Raw genomic sequence first — 22,510 nt, 5'->3', positions numbered from 1 at the left:
TGGGGTTTTGGAGACTCTAGGACTACCCCCTGTGTCATTCCCAGACAACCAAGTAGCCTCTCAGGAATGTTGGTTACTGTACAACAAGGCACGTTCAGATATTACAGAATATGAACTGGAACTGCAACTGGATGAAGGTTTGCCTGAGGAAAGGAGGTAGAAACCTGTCCTGTGGGGCTATTAGCACCCAGAAGCTACTTAGAACTAGAAAGAAATACTTTAAGGGTGTCTTACAGTCCCCATTAAAGTACATTGTGCTCTCCTCAGCCACAGGTAAGGATCCCAAATCCCCTCTGTTAGAACCCTAGTTCTAACTCCAGGTTGGCAAGACCTTCCCACTGGTTAGTATCTTTTGAGCTCATAGGTTGTGTTAGGACAGTGCCTAGTCCTAACACAGCCCAGTTGGTCCAGCTATGTGTATAACCACCTCGAGGAGTTATGCTCCTGATGAGCTTAATTCTCTGTGGATTTCAATTTAAACAGAAAAACAAAAAAGTATATATTTTATGTTTTAAAAAGGTGTATATCCAATCGAATGTTTTATGAAACAATTTTTCATAAATATTGGATTTGGGGAAATGCCTCTTTGGCAAATTTTCTTTGAATCTATGGATTACTCACATTTCACATAGTCTGGACTTCATGCATTGTTTAGCTGCAATTTCTCCTTTCATTTTCCCTTCTGGAATTGTGCTGTAGACCTTTTCCAGAATATTTCATTTCGATGTGACTCATCCAGCTTCCTAAGACAAAGTGCAGCTTATTCAAACTATTCTAAATCTATTTATCCAGGCAAATATTTGGACATGTAAAACAGTAGTAAAGTGCTACGACGTCTATCAGGGCAGCAGAGCACACAAAATCTATGCTATTGGAAGTCACTCCCTGGTGTGCTTTATCTGGAGGTATTAATTGGCAAAAAGCAGTGCAGGAATTTGATTCATACCCAGACCCAGGCAGTGAGTGAAAGCTTTGCGTGTGTTTGAGCTCCATTTTCTCAGCACTAAATTTAGTTTGCTCAGTCTCACTGCTTTATCAGAGATGCCTCAGCTCCAAGGGGCTCTGAGGTTTGGGGGCTGTGTGGAGATCTCTCCTCTGTGTCACTGCTTCAGTCTTTAAAAGCCAGGAGTTGTCATGAGCCTGTGTAATGGATTCCTCAAAAGCAGCTGGTATCACTGTCGAATTTATCAGGTTCTCACATTTTATCTGGAATAGATTGGGTATCTGAACCTCACCCTCGAGGATTTCCCAGGCAGCTGCTGCTCAGTTTTGCTCCTCGGCGTGACTGAAAAGCCCTTAGAGCGGGTGCTGGCACCAAGTGTGAGCCCTCCCTGCAGCAGGGCAGGCATTGTGCCAGCAGGGGAAACGTCTGGGAAGAAATGGTGAGGATTTCTGGACTGCTCAGAGAATCCACTTTCAATTTTCTGCAAGTCCAGTTCGATGGATTTTGGCAATTTCCCGTTCTCATCATGGAAGAGACTGCAAGAGAAACTCCTCCTGTCCCCAGATTAAACTGCCCTTTTTTATTTTGGTGGAGTCTCATTCTCTGAATTGTTGAGAGAGGCTACTAGAGCCCACCTGAGGTGCTTGGAGGTATAAATTGTCATATATGTGGTTAGTAATTTGGCAACATTTCCCTGCAGCCAGGGCTACGGATGTGATAGACTGGTGTTTGTTCTCCTTTTGATTTTGGCTTGCTTTAAACTTTTGGCTGCCTGAATTAATGCATTTCCTATTGATTCTGTAATGAAGACAGAGGCCTGAATTCATATGTTGCTTTTTTTATTTGCATTTTTACTACAGTCAGTCTCATTTCCTCGTTGCTGAAGGCCATCAGTGAGGAGCTGGATGACTTGTCTGTGCTCCTGCTTTTTGTAGTTTTCCAAAGCTCTATACATAATAAATCAGGCACCCTTTTTTGCTTCTGCAATTAACTAATCCACAATGTTAAAGGAGCAGTAGAATTGATTGAATATGTCAAGTTTTAAGCCTTAAGAAAAAAAAATGCAACAAAATAATGAAACACTTCCATGCCGATGCTTTTCAAAATTGTCGTCCTTGTTCTTACAGAGATCTAACCATGAAATTAGAATAAGTAACAGATTTTGCCACCATGTCCCCCTCCAGTCAATCCTGACCTGTGCTTCAAATGAACTTTTGATGTGACACCTTCATCTCTGCAGCAGACAGGGCTTCATCTTTCTGTTTGTCCCACCTACAGACAACTCTTCTCTGCTTTCTTTGAAGTGAGTAGTCCAGCAGCAAAACCAGCAGACAGGTTGCTGGCATGGATAGCTTGGCTGTAGCAATTCTATGGCCTGTGATTTTTTCCTTTATGGAGGCATCTCAGTCTTGTTGCTTTACCTCCCTTCCCTGAACAAGGAAGATTGAAGCAAAGGAAGGTTGAAGGACGTTTCTCAGCAATGTCTCTGAAGTTGCTGACTGGCACTGAGCCATGATAGTCACTCAAATCCACATTAAGCTGCATTTCAACAAGAAAGCATTTGAGCTCAGTCTGACCTATTTTCTGAAATAAGAATTTGAAAGTCCTCTCTTGCATAATGGGCTGTGTTGGCACAGCATCATGAAAGCGAAGTTGGATCCTGTGTTCCCTCTGTACCAGCAAAGTACTCCTCGGTCAAACTACTTCTGCTAAACTAAAACCCATTTTCTTTAAAATATGCTTGTCCTTTATATGGTTAAAATAGTTTCTTTCCTTGTGATATTGTACCCTATGAACTTCCCTTTTTTTTTTGTACAGAGAGCCACGGGCCATTTATCGTGCACGTCTTGCTCTCAGGTAATTCTGCTCTGGCTGACACGAATTCCTTTTGCAGTTCTGCTTTGCACAGTTCTGCTAGGGAGGCACTCTGCTCACACCCTCCAGCGTGCAGAACTCCTTGAAACCAACCCTTGCAGGAGGGAAAGCCTGGATGGGAAGAATGATGTTCACATCAGAATGATGTCCCACATTCCTTTTTTCACAGGAGCCCTTCAGTGGATGCTGCCTCTCACCTCAGCTCCTCCAAGGGGGAAGGTCCTCTCCAGGATTAGGTGCTGGAGGCAGGTCCTGTAGTGCTCCTGCACACTGGGCAGGCTGAATGGATGGGACAGGGGATTTTATATTTCTATAAAAGGAACTTATTTAAGTTCATATGGGCAGAATACACAATAGTAACTGCACTACCTGCAGTTATTTCTGTGCAACATCCCTCCACCAAACCAAGTGCTGGAATTTCCTCCAAACAGAAGAAGAGCATTGGCAGTTCCAGCTCTGCATACTTGTTTCCCAGCATCCAAGTACACCTAGAAAACATTGCCTGCAGCACAACCCTGGAGATGATTAAAAGAATGTTTTTGTTTTTTTTTTTTGCAAGGATAAAAGATTTTACAGCTCTTTGGTAAATGTAAAAATATTAATTGAACGAAGTATTAATTGTCAGTAGAAGAACAAATGTAGCTTAAAAAGTATGTAAAGATGTTGGAATTTACAAATGAGCTGGTAATGTAGGAAGTATAAAACACTAAAAATACTTAATTAAAACATACATATTTGAGGAGGAAAAGAATCAGTAATTTCAAGAACTTCATTGAGCCTGATTGTTTCATGTTGCAAATAATTTGTGTTCATTCTATTTTTTTATTTATTAAGCAATGCCATTTTTGCTGCTCGTTTGCCTCTCTCAGAACCTTCTTTCTAATGTCAAGTGAAGAGCAGCTTCCATGGAAGGTGTGCATAGAATTTGGGGATCATTTCACACCTCTGAATGTGATGGACATTGCAGTAAGGACTAAACACATTCTGGTGATCAAACCCAAAGTAGGAAACAACTACTCAGGGAAAGTGAAGGTGAGTTTTGCCTGGTTGTGACAATGAAAACTGGCCAATTACTTCAGCATTTAACAGCTCGGGAGGTTAGGACAAAAGTCACAGTAATTTTTTCCTCTGGACTGCCCTGGGTTAATCCCTTGGTGCACTGTGGCAGGTCTTCAGAGCCTTGACACTGCCCTGGCCCTGCTGGCCCTGCAGATGTAACACAGAGGGAGAGCTGCCCTCTCTAATCTCTGATGAGGAAAGCATTTATTTTTACTGGTAAGAGCGAGCTCTCTCTTAAACTGTCACAGCCTGGGTCAGGAAAGCATTAGGCCCTGTTTCCTTGGGAGCTGCTTTGCCCCTCCTCTGGGGATTAGCTAGGCATTAGTCATGGCTTAGCTGGGACCCCTCTTTGCCCTTTCCAAATAAATGGCTTTGGAAGAGGAGGGCAGGGCTGTGAGTCTTGGAAGGGATGAGGCACCTTCTGGCCAAGCTCTGCTTGGGCTGGCTGATTTACAGAGCTGGGAGGAAGCTCTGGGGAGCTCATCTCCCACGGCTGAGCAGGAGCTCAGCTGATCTCATTTTGCCCTGGGACTGCTGGGTCATGGTGGGGCTGAGGCTTGGTCCCTGTGGAGGCTGTGACAGAGGGGAGCACAGGCACAGCCTCGTGCAGGGCAGAGAGACATTGTTCCCTCCATGCCATCTTATCAACTTGTTAGGAACTACTCATTAAAAACCATCATGTTTGTGAGGAAGTTTTTATGCTCCTCTCCTCATTTTGAAACACATGCCAGAAATCCTGCCTAGCCAGGAGAGGAAAAGGCCCTATTCCTTACCTTACAGCCAGTGGAGAAGGTCCAAGGGCTGTAGTCACCTCCACATCAGAGCAGTGCTGCTGGCAGGATGGGGGACCTTACCTGATCTCTTCCCATGGAGATGCCACTGCAGAAGGCATGATGGACAGTGTGAGCAAAATCCTGCATGGTGAATTTTTCTGTACTTGTCAGCATGTTTTACGAATGAAAGAAGAACTTATATAAGATATGGAAACCAGTGGGAGTGTTTTGACACTGACTTAGAAAGACCAGGATTTCACCCCATGGTTCTTCACTTACTTTTCTGGTATTTTGCTGGGTTTTTTCCCCTGTTTTCACTGTCTTCTCCATGCACTTTTTTCATTTTGAATAGGAAATATTTGCTGCTGTCAGGCCCAGAGCAGCCAGGGACTCCTCCAAGGTACTCTGCCCATAGAAGGGTTTATTTCAGAGATGGGAAGTGCTGAGATACTTGGATAATGCAATCTCAAGGTGTTTATTCCCCTGCTCTTTCTTTACCAACATGTGCTGGGTTCCTGAGTTAGTCATGTGGAGCTGATGGATGTTTGGCTTTAATTCCTGTGCACATCTGCTTTTGAAAACTGCACTGGAACAGCCTCTACAATGGCAATGCTGTGTTTTATTCTCAGAGTAATTGAGGTTCTAGTGCCATTGCTCAGACCCAGAGCTGGGCTGACCTCTGCTTAGGGAGTGGGGATGAGGCTTCCACTGCCATTCCATCTCCCATTTGGCCCTACACCTCTGGAAAAGGGGAGGGAGCATATTGAAAAGAAACAACACAATAACATCTTCCCAGTGACCTGCCATTACTCTCTGTGTCTTTTGTAGCTTAAAGCAATGTTGCACATGAACAAAGATCAGCAAATAATTTTCCAAAGGCAGTCAGAAACTGTTGTTCTTTATCAGCTCAGATCTTTGCTGCCTGGGGCTATCTGAATCATTCTTGCTAAAGTCTAAGGGTGATTTCCTTTCTCTCACTGTGAAAAGTTTACACTTAAAAGGCTCATGCATGAAGGACCAAAAGACATTTAGTTTGGCTGCAGAGTAAAATAGTTTAGTGTTTTCATTGCTTCATTACTTTGTGCTGGTTGTTACAAACCAGCTTCCTCACAGCTACTGCTGCTGCTGAAATCTGTGCTGGGTCCCTGCACATGACACGTGCTGCAAAATGTTCTGTTTGCACCAATTGTTGCCTGTGCTGGAACAGCCAGCATGTAAAAAAAAAAAAAAATCTCTCTTCCCCAATTCACATTGCTAAATTTGTGTTGTGTGGGTGTTTGTCTGTATTTTTCTATTTTAGTGTCTCTGAAAACATCTGGCAGGGCAAGAGGAAGCACCAGGGATGCAAGAAGGAGAGGTGAGGGAGGCCGTGAGGAGGGATGAGATGCTTGGGGAGCACGGTCAGAGGCACAGCAAAATAAACCTCAGAGAGGAGAGGGATGGAGAAATGGGTTCCTTTTTCTGACCCAGATGAGATGCATTCCTGGCATCCTGGTGCACTGGCTCTGTATGTCCCAGTCTTCTCTCCTCTGGTTATTCTGGATGGGTGTTGCCCGTGAGGGTTAAGTGTTAAATCAACACAAGGTTTGTAGAGAGAGATAAAACCTTTTATTAGAAGAGAGATGGTCAAGGGGAGGAAAAAAGCATTTTATTGGGGTGTATAAGGCTGTCCCTGCTGTAAGCATCAGGCTCCAGGACATGGTTATCCTTCACATGGCAGCTCTGGGAGATTGACAGGTAACAACAGCAGCCAGGTTGGTAAAACTTCCTGCACCTTTAGTGTCCATAGCATCTCGCTTGCTTTCCTTGAAAACGTTTTTCCTTAACTCTTCTTTTTCCTTTCAGCCTTAAAAATGGTTGGAAAATTAGATTTTATTGATGGGAGAATTGCACATAAGCCTTTGCTTTCAGAATTGCACATAACCCTTTTCTTTCACCAGTGTTTTCAATGGAAATAAGTCTACTGCAACCAAACTGCTTTTTCTGGTGGTTTGGGTCTTTTTGGATTGGTTATGCAGTGCAAACTGAAAAATAATAACAATTTCATTAAAGCTGAGGGTGTCCCTGAACATGTGCTTTTGTAGAAAATACCACTTTTCTTGGGTGGAGAAAAACATTTAACTGGAAAACTTCCAGCCTGTCTCGATTTGATTTTTGCCCTTTCTACATTTTGGCTCTGGTTCTCCATCAAATCATTTGGCTTTGTCTGTGCCCCCTTCCTCCCCATCTGCTGCACTCTAATGGGAAATAAATCTCCAAGCTCTTTTCTATTCCTTGCCATCCCATAGTCTTCTGCTCTCCCTGAGTCACTGAGATCATACATCTCCATTTATAAAACACTAAAAGTATCATTTATATTTTTTTTTCCCAGAATCCCCCTTGACCAGTGTCAGATACAGAAAACACTGAGAAAATAAACCTCAAGGATAAAAAATATCCTTGTGGCTCTGTCTGCTGTAAGGATAAGATCCTTTTTCAATGAAGATGGATGCTCTGGCTTCTCTCCCTGCTCCAGCCACTTTTCTGTCTCCCTCCCAAGCCAGTCTTGGGAGTGTTGGATGGGACAGATGTTGTCACTTGTGTGGGCAGTGCTGTGCTTTCCAGTCCAAACCTCTCCCTTGCAATTGGATCTGGGTAACTTGAGTTCCACACTCCAGGATATGCCTTGGACCATGGCTTTCTTCTGCCCTGTTTTGTATCAGTCTGACATGGACCCGTGAGTCAGGCTGGTGCTCTCCAGCAAACCAGCAGGGTCAACATCATCCTGGATTCAGCAACATCCAGACATCCCTTTGCCTACTGGGACCAGTGTGATCTGCTTAAGCCACCAGTTGATGTGCTCTGAGTTGCTGTTTTGGAAAGCTTGGGTTCCTGACTGTTGAGGTGCTGAAGGTGCCCAGAGCTTAGTGTCTAATGCAGGTTAAACCTTGGGCTGTGATGTCCTTCCTCTTCCCAGTGAGTGTTCTCCTGTTGGCACATTCCATGGAAGCCATGCCAGCTTTGTGGTGGGGCATGCCAGGGCCACAGGGAACAGCTCTCCTGTGAGGACAGGCTGAGAGAATTTGGATTGTTCAGCCTGGAGAAGAGAAGGCTCTGGTGTGAGTTTTGGTACCTGAAGGACCTCCAAGAGAGCTGGAGAGGGACTTTTGTCAATGGCATGGAGTGACAGACAAGGGGGAATGGCTTTAAACTGACAGAGAGCAGGTTTAGGTTGGATATTGGGAAGAAATTCTTCCCTGTGAGGGTGGTGAGGCCCTGGCACAGGTTGAATCGCAGAGAAGCTGTGGCTGCCCCATCCCTGGAAGTGTCCAAGGCCAGGTTGGATGGGGCTTGGAGCAACCTGGGCTGGTGGAAGGTGTTCCTGCCCATGGCATGGGGTGGAACTGGATGATCTTTAAGGCCCATTCCAACCCAAACCATTCTATGAACCAGACCCAGTTTCAGTGTCCAGCACAGCCTGGGGCAGTCAGGGAGCTGTCAGCATCCAAAGGCTGCTGAGAGATCCTTCCTCTAAGGAAAGGCACCACAACTTTCAGAGCTACCATTTGGCAGCACCCACTCTCCTGGCATTCCAGTGGATCTGGTTCATTTTCACCTGTCCCAAGCCCATCCACCTGCTACCAGAGGCACTGAGCTGCACTGAAGTGCAAAGGCAAAGGGAAAAAAGCATTCCATTCCTATCAGGTAGGTGAAAATTTGGTTTTCCTCCTGCTCTCTCCTGCCTCCTGCAGAACAGCCCGTATGTAGAAGGTGACCTTTTGTCTCCTGCCTCCCCACCCCAGCTGAGGGCGATTAGGCTGACACATCTGATGACAGATAGATACCAGCATGAGCAAATTGTGCTTGAACCTGCTCCAGAGAAAATTGTTCCAGGGCAGGCACAGGCTGGGGCTGCATTAGGGAGAGCACAGATCACAGGCAAATGTTTGTGTCATTTGCAAACGCCCCTGCGAGGGGACGTGGATGAACAGATGAGCACTTTGAACTCTAAATGTTACAGGAGAGAACAAGAAATAGTGCTCTGTGTTTGACTTTTGAAGGCTACTCTTCAGGGGAAGTCTGGATGAAATCAGACTGATCCCTACCACCTGGATTTTTTTTTCCTTTCATCTTCTGTTTTACTTTTTTAAAAATCTTTTTCTAAAGTTGACTTCTTGCTTGTTTGGTTTTGGTGTTTTGTTTGGGTTTTTTTTTGTCCCACAAGAAGTTCCTGAATTCTTGATATTCACCAAAATTTTAGTTATTGCATATGCTGAGTCTTCATAGTATGAGTGGAAATTAGGAAGGATAGATATGGAAGAATTTTAAAACTGTAGAAACTGTTTATGAAAATAAAACTCTGATCACAAGTCCCACATGCAAAAAAAAAAAAAATTAAATGCAAGAACTTTGAAAGCATATCCTTGCCTGTCCAAATAGCATTTCCAGGCTGATCTGCAGGAAGGACCCCAGTAACTCATTAACTCATCGCAATTTAATGAAGAACTGTGTGTTCTGGTCACATCCATCATTCTGCTACTCTGGTCTGAACAAACTCAGTGTCTTGTGAGGATGCACAAACCTGAACCCTGCAGAGTCTGCTCTCAGGGCAGTGGAAATTTCCTTCCTGGCATCTTATTTGAAGATATAAAGAATATTTTGGAATTAAATGAGTACCATACTGACGGTCTCCCAGTCATGCCAACACTGTGCCTCTCCATCCTTTGACCTCAGAAAGGCAACCACAGCCCAGATGACAGCTCTGTCCCTGAGGCTGCAGACAGAACACTGGAAATATCCGACTTCTCCACGATAAGTTTGGCAAACCAGGTAATTGCATGCCAGTCCTGCAGGTTTCATTAGTCTGTCTGTGTCCATGGCAGGCTGATCCTGCCTCTCTCCTCAGCAGTGGCTGCACTCCAGCACCATCCATCTCTCGCTGTCCCCTTGGCTGCAGAGCCCGGGTTTTTAATAGATGTGGCCTCAACAGGTTCAACAGGTGCCTGGTGGAAGGAGCAAAGCTGCATCTCTGAACATCCTGGACAGCTCTGAACATCCTGGAGGATGGATGGGCATTTGGCAGCCTCAGAAATTACTGTCTTTCCAATGTCAGAGGATGGAGGGGCCTTGTGTTGCCACGACAGAGGAGAGAGACAGATCATTAATGTGGTACGTGTTGGATCCCAAAATATTCCTCATGCCTTAAAATAAGATGCCTAGAAGGAAGTTCCCTTTCTGCAGGCCCCCCCCTGGTGTCACTGCAGCAGCTCCAGCTGCTCACAGCACCCTCAGCCAGGTCACCCCAGGGTGGTGTGGGCTCACCCTGATCCCCTTTAGGGGCTGGGAGGCAGGATTTCAGTGCCTGTGGCAGCCTGGCCTTGGTGAGGGGAGCTCTGACGGTGATGTGGGAGGACTTATTTTATTTGCAACAGCCCAGGGATTGCCACTGCTGAGATGGTCCCAGCCACTGCTCGTTCCCAGTGCCCAGAGAGCAGCCTGGAGCCTGTGCCAGCAGCCTGGGGAGCTGTGTTGGAGACAGCAAAATGCCCAGAAATGTATGTTATGGCTGGGAAGGTTTGTGTGTAGACCTTGCCCCACTAATGGGCTGTTATGGGAAATAACACCTTGATGTTGAAAGCTTTAAATGCTCCTCAGGCATTTTGACAGTGCTGCATGGCTTCTCCTTAGGCTGCTGAAGCAACAGGGGAGAGAACATTTGCTTTCAGCTCATAAACACCAATTTATTTGGTATTAGTTTGTTTTCTTTTGGCACTGATGCTGTTGTGGAAAAATAATCCATCCTCCTGGAATGCCTTAGTAGGCTGCAGGAAAGTTTCCTGTTGTTTCATGGTGTCTTCAACGTCTTTCCTGGATGCATCCTACCTCTGGAACCAGGTTCTTGCCTGGTGTTTGTGCATTCAGTGTCCTGGGGGGTCTGGGCTGGGGCAGAGGAAGGGTTTCAAATGCTTATGAGTTCTATGGCAGCTGCAAACAGCTTATGGAAGATGGTGGCAAGACAATATCCTGTAGTTTAGTTCACTTCTGCCTTCTCAAACTCCAGCTTACATTTAAAACCAATCTAACAGCTCATCCAAGCAAGTATCCAGCCTCTTGCCTTTGTTCCTTCCACCCCTTCTCCTCTTGTTCATCTCATTTCATCCTCCCTCACCTGTTTTCTCTGCACCTGGCTCTGAGCTGCTCCAGGCCATGATGAGCCACCACACATTCCTGTCAGCAATTTCAAAGGATTTTTTGGATGTCAGTGCTTTTGGGGTGTTTTTCTCCAGAAATACCTTTGCTCCAGTAGGAGTCCTGTGAGTTGGGAGGCACTGGTGACATTTTCAAAAGGACCTGTGTAGTGTAGGAGCTCAATGAACAGCAGTCAAGAGATGTGCCTTGATCCCTTATATGGTATTTAAAATCACTGCCTGCTGTCTTGATGCAATCCAGGCAGATGATTAAACATCTATATATGAGGATTTGCATTTATCTTCTGCAGTCCAAAGCAGAAAATGATCTGTTTGTGGAGACAGTGAGGTTGCTGTGTTTGTGGTTGCTGAATGAGTTTTCTGTTGGATTGGAAACGTAGTTTGGTGAGAAGTACTCAGGGGATAGAGATTTGGGGTGGAGAAAAAGTGTGATTTTCCATCTGTTTGATCAGAAGATCAACATGAGTGTTTTCAGGACATAACTTTCCTCCCCACAAGAAGCAAAACTTTGAAGCAGATTCTAAAAGCCATGGTTTCTCTCCAGAACTGCCACGGATCAAGCTGTAGACCAGGGGTTGTGTGAATGTGGAGCTTCTCTAGAACTGCTGTATGACTGATTAAACCAGCTAAAACCCTCTCCCTGGAGGCAATCACACACCACTGATGAACCACAGCACTGAGGGTTGTGAGCCAGGGAGAGGGTTGCTGTGATGTCTGAACAGGTGGAGTAGAGGACGGTTAGAAACCATCCAGTTATGGGAAATCTGAGTCATGAAATCCATTGGATAAATTTAAATACGTTATTCTAGCTTGGAGGAGGAGACCATCTGGGTAAGTAGAAGGATGTGTGTCTTGCTCAGGGGAGAGTTATTTCAAATGACAAAAGAACTGTCCTGAGCCTGAAAGATCTGCCAGACCCAAGATAAAAAAACCAGCTTAGAATGACACTGATTCAATGTTTGCATATCAAGAATCCAGCTAAGGGGCATAATGTTAAAGTATTTTTAAAAGACTTCTGCTGGTATTCACCAGCTGTATAAAGCAGGAAGTCCAGGAACTTTCATCAGAACTTCGTATTATAATATCCTTTTTAGAGATTTTTAAAGAAATCTTGTATTTGAACTCCAAATTCCACAATGGCCCTGCTTTAAACAAAAAGCTGGGAAAGAAATGGGAGGATCTCCCCTCAGCCACGTTGCAGTGGGCTCAGACAGGCTGGTAAGACAACCTGGCTTTTAACTTGGTTTTGAGAGCTAAGGCTCTGGTTTGCCACTTGGCTCATCCCTGAGGGTCAGGGTTAGTGGTTGGGCAGCCAGGTGGCCTCCTGATGAATGTCCCCCATCTGTGTTTGCCCAGGACCTGCTGCCACAGGACACAGAGCACACACAGCCTGGTGTTCTGGCTCTGCCTCCTGGCACTCACACTGGCTTCCAGCAGCAGGTACCCTGTGTGCTGCACTGTGCTCAGGGAGACTCCCATCCAGCTCTATCCATTTTCACAAAGAGCAGATCCTTGTGGCAGAATGAGACACATCTGGGAAATGGGAGAGGCAGAAGGAGAGAGGAGATGTGCTGGTTGACCCATGTAAGGATGGAAAGTAGGGTGAGTAGCTCATGATTTGCCCAACACTGAGCTGTGGTTGAGACTGAGGAAATGAAGGCAGTGTGAGGGAAACAAGCTGAAGTCAATGGCTCAATCCCTCTGGTCATGCTGATGGGCTGATCATCTCCTGTCATCCTGTCAGGAATGACCTGCAGAGCTTGCTAGCACCACCACTTCTGGAAATCCTGGGACAACAGCAGCCCTCAGAGATCTACCCCTGTGCCAAATATGGAGCAGAGACTGCTGAGGTCTGCAGGGGGGATCCAGGTCTGGTGCCATGGCAGAACAGGATTTGCAAAAAACAACCATGCAGGGACTGCTGCAAAGGCCCCTGGGGCTTCCTCCCCACCCTTGCTTTAGGCAGCCATGATAATTCTGAGTTTTATTATATTTTTTACAAGCATAGATCTCAAAACCCTATGGTACAGGCTCATCATTACCATCTTACAGATGGGGTCGCTGAAGCATAAAGAAGGGAAATGACTTCCCTGGAACCATTAACTGGGCAAATGACAGGGCTAAAAATAGAGACCAACCTTTCATACAATACAACTGCCATTCCCATCTCAGACAAGAGATGCCAAGGAAGTTGGTTAAAGCAGGTAACAACTATTTAACCCATGCAGAACCTGGATGCTCTTGGTGAGATGTTTTCATGAGATGCTCCACCAAGATCACTCCAATGAGCCAACACTTTTTTTGAGAAAAAATGGTTGACAGAAAGGACAGTGAGCCACATATGGCTGTAGTGCATGTCAATCACACAAACCCTAATGTGTTCAGAAGTTCCAAATGCCTTTTAAAGCTAATGGTCTGTGCACTAATAGCTCCTGGCCCTGGCATCCAGGCTGGCAGCTGGTGCCCCTAATTGGTAGCCCCGAGGAGGAGCACGTGGGCAGGCAACTGGATTTCAGGAGCAGCGAGTGGATTGGGATCCCTGCCTTGCTAATTCCATCCTTCAGCATGGTCTTTAATCAAGATGAAAAGTCAAAAGACCGCGAGGGGGTAACGAACAGCAGCTCTGCCCGTTTACCGGCGTCCAGCTCGCTCAGACCTGACAGGCATTGCCAGGAACAGCCAGGACAGTAACAGCTTGTCAAACTGCCTGAGCTGCAGCTGTTCTTCTTCCCTGTGGTGCCTGCTGGACAATGCTGGAAATAGCATCAGAGCACGACACGCCCGTCTCCGGCCTTTTTGGGGATGCAGCGTCGATTATTTGAGGGGTGGATGTCAAGTCGTATAAAAGCTTCCAAACACCTCCAGCTAAGCCCAGCAGAAGCAAACAGCCTGTCTGACATGGGCTTGTAACACCTACTAGTGATGGCATTAGCACCCCTCCTCCTTTTCTCCTTCCTGGTCTCTGCCTTGTGGAGTGTGGAGGAGCATTGCCCTGTAAGGCAGGGCCAGGGCAGAGAGAGCAAGAGCACTGAAATGGCTGAGGAAGGTTGTCAGGGAGCTGAAGCCGTTTGAGAAGGTGTCATGTATTGGTGAAGGCAGTGTGGAGTGATCCAGCCTGCAGCCAGAGGGTGGTTTCAAAGCTGGTGTGTTGCCTCAGCTTAACAGAGCAATGGGTACCACCTGTTTCTGTGACAAGGCATCCTCTGGTGTCTGTTTTTAACACAACAGTTAAAGTTCTGATGTTCCCTGAGAAGATTAACACAACTAGAGTTAACCCATTCCAACACCCTTCGCCTCTGTCCCCTCAAGAGCTGGGCTGGCACAGACATGGGAGTTGCAAAATCCCTGCAGCTGCTGAGAATCTCCTGCTGATGCTCTGCACATATCTAGGACCAGCTCCTGTCTCCTGGATGAATTGGGATAATTTCAGATTGCAATCTTTTCAGGAGACTCTTCCTGCCTTGCTGACTGAGGTTCTGCACTCCCCAGTTCCTGTCCGATCTCAGAACTCCTGTTATCTTCCCAGTAGCTTCCACTTATTTGTTCCAGACTGTGCAGTGGAGACTGGAGTGTCACAGTGAGATGCAGAAAGAGATCACCAGCTCTAAGCATACTCATCATTAACCTTCCCACCATTCTCCAGAAATATCCTTTCCCACTCGGCTTGTGACTGAGTCTGAACCTTGCTCCAGATGGCAGTGGGCTGAGGAGAGGAAATTTTCCTGCAGTCAGAGCTCAGAGCTACACAAAAGAGGGAAATTGTGAAATTGCAATGACAGGGTTGTTTGGGTAGCTTGTGATGTTCTGGCTTTAGAGAAATCCATGCCTAATGTGCCTGCATGGCAAGGTAAACTAAAGACCATATAATTCTATTTAAGCTTAACATAACGGGAAGAAACCCATGTCTCCCTGACTCCTGGTTGTCTGCAGGCATTACAGCTGGTTTCTACATGTGCTGCTCAGTCACTCCATGTTAAAGAGCTTAGGATAAAGAATTTCTGGGATTTGGTTACTACAGGGCTTAAAGGCCTGGCTCTGCCAGACTCACACTTTCTTTGGATGACCAGGCACAGCATGGCTGTTCAGGGTTCATGGAGGGGAGTGTCTCCACGGTCCTTGCACCACCCCATCCTTTCTCCCTGCTCACCTGCTGCTGTAAAGATGAATTTTCCTGCTTGTTTTTTGCTGGTTGTCACAAAGCTGAGCCTGAGATGACAGAGGAAACCCCTTCCAGAAGCCAGGCTGGAGCTGTGAATGGAGTTTTTTTCCTGCAGTGACAGGATAAGAACCTGGGATTTGGAGTGCTGGGGTGAACTGCTTGTTAGGCAAGGCAGGCACAAGGGGATGGTGGCTTACAGAGCTGGAGACTCAACAAGGAGTGAGGAAGCAGTTCCCAACACTGTGAGATGTGGTGCTGCACTTCTCTATCATGATCTGGGTGTCCCATAGGAGAGCTGGTGGACACCAGGCACACCTTGAACTCTCTCCTACTTCTCTCCTCATTTCTCCTGTTACTTCACTTTCATTGCATTTGTCACTGCATTTTCTCTCCCCACCTTCCTGCTTTTTCTCCTGATCTTTGCAGTCCTGTTGCCTGGAACATTCAGGAATATTTGAGCTCAGCAAATATTTTCTCTTTTGTTCAGTGTGGGACTTCTTAAAAGGTTTAGCTGTGTTTTAATGCAGCATCGTGAGTAGCAGTGTGTTAAAGTTAGAGCATCGTATATTAAACATGCAAACAGATACTTTTCACAAAAGCTGCCTCATCTTTCACTGTATATTAATAATGCAGGGAGTTCTAGATCATCTGTCCCTGTCAGTGCTGCTGCATTTTGATACACTCACAAGGACTGGCTGTTAGAGAGCACAATACACGAGGATGTTCCCTGACCTTTTCTCTCCTCTCCACCTGTAAATTACAGAGATCCTGTTTAGGCAACCCAGACTGCATCCTGACAGCAATATTTTGGTAATGTCCACGTGTGGAGTCTGGATATAACCTAGTATGGAGTGAATGCTATTCTGAAAGGTTATGTTAGTGCAGACCTCGGTGGTCCTCTGAATTACTTATAGGATCCTCTTCTGTGCCAAACAGTGAAACCTAATTCCCATTCACACCTCTGATCTCTGTCTCACATCCCTGCAGGCATCCAGCACTGGACACAGTCCTACCTGGAAAACTGTAGGACAGTGGAAAGGAGGCAGCAGCAAACTGGGTAGTTTATTTAGTCCCTGAGGCTGCAGTGGGCTTCCACAGGACGATGTCGATTTTGGAAGCCTGACTCTGTGAAGTGGTGTATGTCTCCCATAACAACACTTTTTGTTGAAAAGGTAGGAAGGAGCTGCACTTCTGAGCTCCAAAAGTGGGCAGAGGCTGCACAGATGGGGTGGGTTGCCAGCCTACAGCTCCCAGCTACTGCTGGGACCCCCCCCCCCAGGGAGGGTGTCTCTCCTGTCTCTACAGGAGTGACTCAGGCCCTAAGAACCTGGGCACTCTCCCTATGCCCTGCAATGTCTTTTTCTTCATGAAATTCAGCTCCCCTCATTTGGGTACCTGCAGGTGGCAGGACTGAAGTGGATGTGGCACCCCTTTTTCACCATCATCCATGCAAACAGGGCTGGCCTTGGTGAGTGTTTGCAGGCTAACAGTGTGGAAATGTGGGGTCCCAGGGTCTCCCCTCCAGCTGGCAGGCACAGCTACCACCTGCCTGTGTGGGCAAACACTGGCAGCTGCCGTTGAAATGCTCAGTTTCCCTTGCTCCAAAAGCCATAGAGTTATTGCAAATGCCACAGTGACAAACACTCCTCCTTTAGCCTCTATTATATTCCCAGAGTTGATGGTGGCAGCAGGAGCTCAGCTCAGGGAGGGGTTTTCCCTCGTTCCCAGCTGGAGCTGTGCCCAGCTTGTGTGGGGTGAGCACGAGGAGAGTCGTGTCCTCAGGGAGCAGCTCATGGGAGAGGTGAAGTTGCTGGAGAAGTGCCCAGCACCCACGGGCAGAATCACAGCCAGGGCACCAGGAGCCAGACCCCCAGCAACAGCCTGGGTGGGGCGAGGGGTGACTTTCTGCAGGGAAGCACTCTCTGGAACAACCAGGACAAGGACTGAGTCTCCCAGAGCCCTCCCAGGCACTGGCACATTATAGCCCCCAGACTGATGTAATTAATGAGACATCCTGCTTTATGTAATAATGTGTTTTGTGTGACTCACCCTAATGAACAAAAACAATACGATGTGCCGCCTAATGGGACTCCTGGTCTTTATGTCCCAGTGCTTGCTATGAATTATTTAAGACATCTGGAGGGATTTGTGAGTAATGAAATCTCTGCTGATTCTGTCTCACCTCAGGTGGCCTCAAAGGTCTGGTTCAGCAGCTTTGGTTCTGTTTCAGACTCGCCCTTCACCTGCACCATGTGCAGCTTGAAAATTTCCCCACGTTCTCGTCCTCTACTTTCACTTAGCTCTTGGCTGTGTTTCCCTTGCCCTTCCTCAGCTTAAAAAAATAAGATATGCCTTTCCATGTCCCATGTCTGCCTTGGGTGGGCTAAATCTAGGTTTGTCAGAAAGGAAGGGGATCTCATCCAGGGCAGTGTGTGCAAGGTGTGCTTAAACACTGTCTGACATTCAACCTCTTGGGTCTCATGGCCCCTCTTCCTCGCAGGTGAGATCCTCAGAGCCAGAGAACCACAGGAGCAGTCAGGGCTCTGAGTGCCCTTTGCTCATGGCCAAACTTCAGACAGCCAAAGGCACCTGGAGATCCTTTGAAAACATGGATATAAAGTCTGTCATGGATAAGCCAGTGTGTGTCAGTCAAACCCATCAGCAGGCTCAAGGTAGGAAAAGTGGATGGGATGTACCAGTTACTAAACAGATTATATGATCTGTTGTAAATCAGAGGTTTGGTGGGTCCATGGTTGGTGCTTCTGTTGCAATAAAAATGTTTGTTGAAGGAAAAAAAAGGATGAAGAGAGGAGGAAGTACAGGACTTAGTGGTTTTGGTGTTCAAAGGAATGAGTAGATAAAGCATCTTCATGAAGGAGGAAGCTGGCAACCACGTTAATGGTAGGGGTTTTTGTTTAATTTTTGTTTTGTTTGGGGTTTTATTATTAAAAAAAACAAAAATAAAAAAAAAATAAAAACCCAAACCAACAAAATGAACAAACAAACAAAAAAACCAAAACGACATTCCCATTCACTTATTCACTTTTTCACCCTTCTCATGGAGGTTGCATTGCACTCCTAGATTTTGAGGCTGTGTAAAGACATTCTGCAGCCTTGGAACAAAGAGCCTGAAGGGAACGTTGGGAGGATTAAAGATTGCTTCCAGAGGATGAATGTGAGCAGACAGCTGGGATTTCCCAGGTCTGGGAGCTGGTGCAGGGCCTCAGCACTTTGTAGCAGCTCCGGATCTGCCACTGCCAGTGACCAAAGGGAACAAACCCAAACATCTGCCACCCTTGGCTTCTGACCAGAGAGGGGCAATCCTCACTCCAGAGATGAGAGGCTGATGCAAAGCACTTCGTGCCCTGCTTTTGCTGACATGAGAAGGGCACAGATGTGAGGGAAGTGTTTCTCTTTTCAGGAGTCTGCCCGAGATTACAAGCTCACGACAGAGCAACGGAGAGGGAACGAGTCTCCTTTGAAGGAAGGGAGTTTAGAGGTTTTTGTGGAAGCCAAAGTGAGGGAGGGTGTTGCAGTGGTGCCACGAGTGGGGTGCTGACACAAACTGCAGTGCCACTGGACACAAATGCCTTGAGCTCTTGGCCCTTTCTCTCATTGGGTGCACGTTGCCTAATCTAAAATATATAACCTATCATGCTCAAAAAAAGCAGTTTTGGGGGCAACCTTGAAACTCCTGTCCTTAAAGAGCAGTGCCTGTTAGAAGTACACAAGTTAAGCAGGTGTGGTGGGATATTTTTGTCCCCTTTCCATGAGTAGGAGGATTTAAGAACACTTGGAAAACAGAACCAATATTAGTTTTAAGTACAATGATTTAAATAGCTCATAATTTTTCTACAGCCATCAGAGGCCAGATTTTTGTAGGGTCCAAACCTTTGTCTCACATTTAAGGTCACACAAAGGACTTTAAAGGAGGAGCCAGGGGGGTGTGAGTGGTCAAGGTGGGTGGTGGGAGCATGTCCTGGATGATGGTGTGGCCTTTGGCAGTGGTTATCTATCAGTATTAGTTAAAGAAGTCTGAAGTGTTTTTAATTCCAGCAGAAGCCATGTCAAGAAGGGTGGTAAAATCTACATCTCAGCTTTCCTGATGTCCCTGAGCCAGCACTGTAAAGGATTGAAGGAATGACTCCATACAAATGGTCTTAATCAGACATCCTCCTATGATCACCTTCTCACTCCTCCTCTCATCAAAAAAAAACTCAAGAAAATTAACCTATCCTTGCATGTATAGTTAAAAAGAATGCAAATAATCATGTTAACAAGATTTATGTTTATTCTTGGTATAAATTTCCCCACTAGGGAAGTTTGTCTTAATCTCTACAACAGACTGCAAATGCTTTGGCCAGTAAATTGATGTGCTCTGTGAATTACCAGGTCTTAGTCAGAGGATGACTTGGCTCTGCTCCCCTGAAAGCAATACAAACATATGGGATATTATGGGAAGAAAATTTTCTTAAAAAAACTCCCAAGGCTCTGAGAACACCATGATTGCTAATTCTTCCCAAGATGCAAAGTTTAAAAACAATTAGATGGAGGCACAAACTGTGCTGGCAAATCCAACTCCATGTGCACAATTTTCTCTTTGCAATTGCAAATTGAATGGTGAGTTGAAACCCTCCCCTGTGGAAAAGGGGAAAGCACAAAGGCTTCTGCCCCTCTAAAATCTTGTTTGTCTCTGTGGTGCTTACAGAGCCCTCATTAACGAAGTATTTAAGCATGTTACAACCTTACTGCAGCCCAGGAGAGCAGCATTCATTTTGCAGGCACAAATTGGAGTTCCAGGAGCTGTGTTAACACTTACCTTGGCTCAGCTGTCCTGGGAGCAGCCGCCTGCAGCATCCCAAAACTCCAACCTTATGGGCAGGCTGTGCTGCAAACCCCATCTGCTGCTGTGGAAGGTAACAAGGATCCCTGGGAAAGATCCTTCTAAGATCCTTGGGCCATTTTATCTTCCCAGTTCAGTCACTAGGAGACTCTTACAGAGCAGATATGTGGGGGACAGGCACAGCCCTGGAGGCCCATCTGCCAGGGCAGAGACAAATATGTTCTTTCTGGGGGCTCTTAATCTTTCTCCCTAACTATTTTTACACCCATTTTGTGCCTCTAAGTAACAGGGAGTAAAAGGATATAAACTGACTTTAATGTAATTGAGAATAAAGTCCTGTAGGTCCCAAGAGGTCTTAGCGAACTCATCAACATGTGCTAATTAGAGGTGCTAAAGTGTTTGTGTATGTGGATATTGCAGTTTCTGTAAAAAGATAATTTTCTATTAAAAGAAAATTAAATCAAATCAATGCGTTTTGTCAAGAAGATTTAAGTGAAACATATCATTCCAGTCCAGTGGATCCAGATCGAACTATCCTGGCATATTAATTCAAATCAAAACATGTCATTTGCAGTGAATTCAATATCTCTTTGTGTTTGCAGAGCTGGTTCAGTGCCTGCAGGAGCCGTAGGTCAGATCTTGTGTGACATCCTACTGCTGCCTGAGAGTGTGCTGGCTCGTGTCCCTCCCCAGGCTTTGTCTGGCCAGGCAGAACAGAGGGACAGAAAGTCCCCCCAAGGATCTGGGAGACGGTGTGTGGTTTTTTGAAGGCTCAGGTGGAGGTAAAGCTGCTCAGCAAGGCAAAACTTTTTGATTTATGTGGGTAGAAATGTTTCTAAACAAAACACGTTCAGGTAATCAGATTTTCTGATGGATGGGAGCTCCAGTTTGCAATATTCTCTAACCACAGTTGCCTATGACTCATACTTGATTTGCTTTTTCTTTAGGCAAAACTCCCTCTGTGCTACACCTTGCTGTGTTCTGGGCTGAACCAGCCCAGGCCAGACCAGGAGAGATGTGTTAGAAACCACTTTTTTTTCTCCAAATCCTGAAATATTTTCAGATTCAGCCATATCTGAACTCCTTTCCTTTCTTCATCTCCTAATTTTCACGGGCACTTCTGCAGCTGTAGACTTGCACAGATACTTGAAACCACACCATTTACAGCACCACTAATAACAGGTGTCTGCCAGACTCAGAATGAACAGTCTGTGTGCATCTTATGGACTGACAGTCAGATCTACCTCTAAGCTACCTTCTTTAAGTCCATGAAATCCTCTGGATCTCCGTGAATTTGCCTAAATATAAATCTGAAGCTCACTGTGCATGAATCAAGTTGAACCAGTCCAACTAATTAAGCAGGAGCTTCTCCCACCCACAACGTTTGCAAACACTGGTCATGTCCAAGTGAAATGACAACTGATTTTAACCCAAGCTCTGCCACCCACAGGTTCTGATTCTGTTCCCCAAACCACAGCATTAAAGCTGTGAGGGGTTGGGATGGCTGACAACCACTGGGTTTGCCTGAGCAAATGAGTAATGCTGACTTTCTCTCCCAGGCCCACTGGGTGCTGGGTGTGATTAAAGACAAGCCAAGAAGGACTGTGTGCTATTAATTCTATCGAGGAAATCTCCTGTGTTATTCATTAGATCTACGTGGCTTATTCTGGGGAGAGAGGAAATAGAAAAGCACCTTTGGTTGTGTTGTAACATCTGTGAGTACAGCTGGCTCTTTTTCTCTGTGTTCCACTTATTATGTGCAATTTGGATGTTTTCTTCTCCAAACTCAGATAACGAAAAAAAACAACACAGCTCTAAAGAGGAGAAACTTGCAGTGCTTGTTATTACCAGGGCAAAACTCCCACTCCTGTAGCAGAGACGGGAATGGCCAAGCTCTTGTTCAGCCTTGGCTGTAATATCTGCTGTTATTTGTCAGCCTGCACATAATCAGGTAATTTAATGTAATTCCTACGCTTTCAATCAGGTCTGGTGAGCAGCTGGCAGAATTCAAGCCTATAGATTTTGTCTAATGGCACAGTCTGATTCCAGACCAAAGCTGGCTGACAGTGCTGTCTCTGTGTCCACAGCAGAGCCCAGCTCTGCTTCTGCCACTGCAGCCTGGGCTTGGGAATGGGGAGACTCCAGGCTGGGATGGGATCATGCTCCAGGCAGCCTCACCTGGATGGAAATGAGATTAAACACCTTCTCTCTTGTTAAATGGCTTGAACTGTCTCTTGCTGAGACGGGGGATGAAGGAGCACAGATGTCTGGGGTTTGTATGAACTTTGCTCTATCTTGATTCCTAAGTTTGATCAAGAAATGTGATGTTCCATGTCTTATTTCTCCTGTCACTGAAAAGCAGCAACACTCCCCTTCCATGCTGAAGAAGATGTAAAGCTTAACCCCCAAATGACCATGAAATGGTTTCATGAAAAATAGTGAGGAAATTTGAAATGTTCATTATCGGGCAAGATTTGAGCATCCTTTTCCAGACAGCTGCTCCAAATTCAGGTTTTGCCTTTAAAACAGGGGAAGCCTTGTGTGTGTGTTGCCTGTGTGCAGAGAGGAAGGCAGACCAGCTCCTCCTGAGAAGTGTGGCTCCACCAGCCTCCTTGGGGAAGCACAGCCTGGCCCATCTGCTGCTCCAGAGCTGGGCTTTAATAGCTGGAT

At 46.0% G+C, this 22,510-nt stretch overlaps 1 long non-coding RNA gene across 1 annotated transcript; it reads left to right on the top strand.

Annotated features, from left to right (window-relative positions):
* Positions 1-3,696: 3,696 nt before the first annotated feature.
* On the top strand, positions 3,697-17,663 carry LOC116795554. The gene is made up of 4 exons (XR_004360076.1): positions 3,697-3,850; positions 5,951-6,007; positions 15,985-16,169; positions 17,498-17,663. It is a non-coding gene; the product is annotated as an uncharacterized LOC116795554 (long non-coding RNA).
* The last annotated feature ends 4,847 nt before the right edge of the window (positions 17,664-22,510 follow it).

This window comes from Chiroxiphia lanceolata, chromosome 17 (assembly GCF_009829145.1).
Source record: "Chiroxiphia lanceolata isolate bChiLan1 chromosome 17, bChiLan1.pri, whole genome shotgun sequence".
Taxonomy (NCBI): Eukaryota; Metazoa; Chordata; class Aves; order Passeriformes; family Pipridae; genus Chiroxiphia; species Chiroxiphia lanceolata.
The sequence above is the reverse complement of the archived record's forward strand: the minus strand, read 5'-3'. Positions and strand labels throughout refer to the sequence as shown.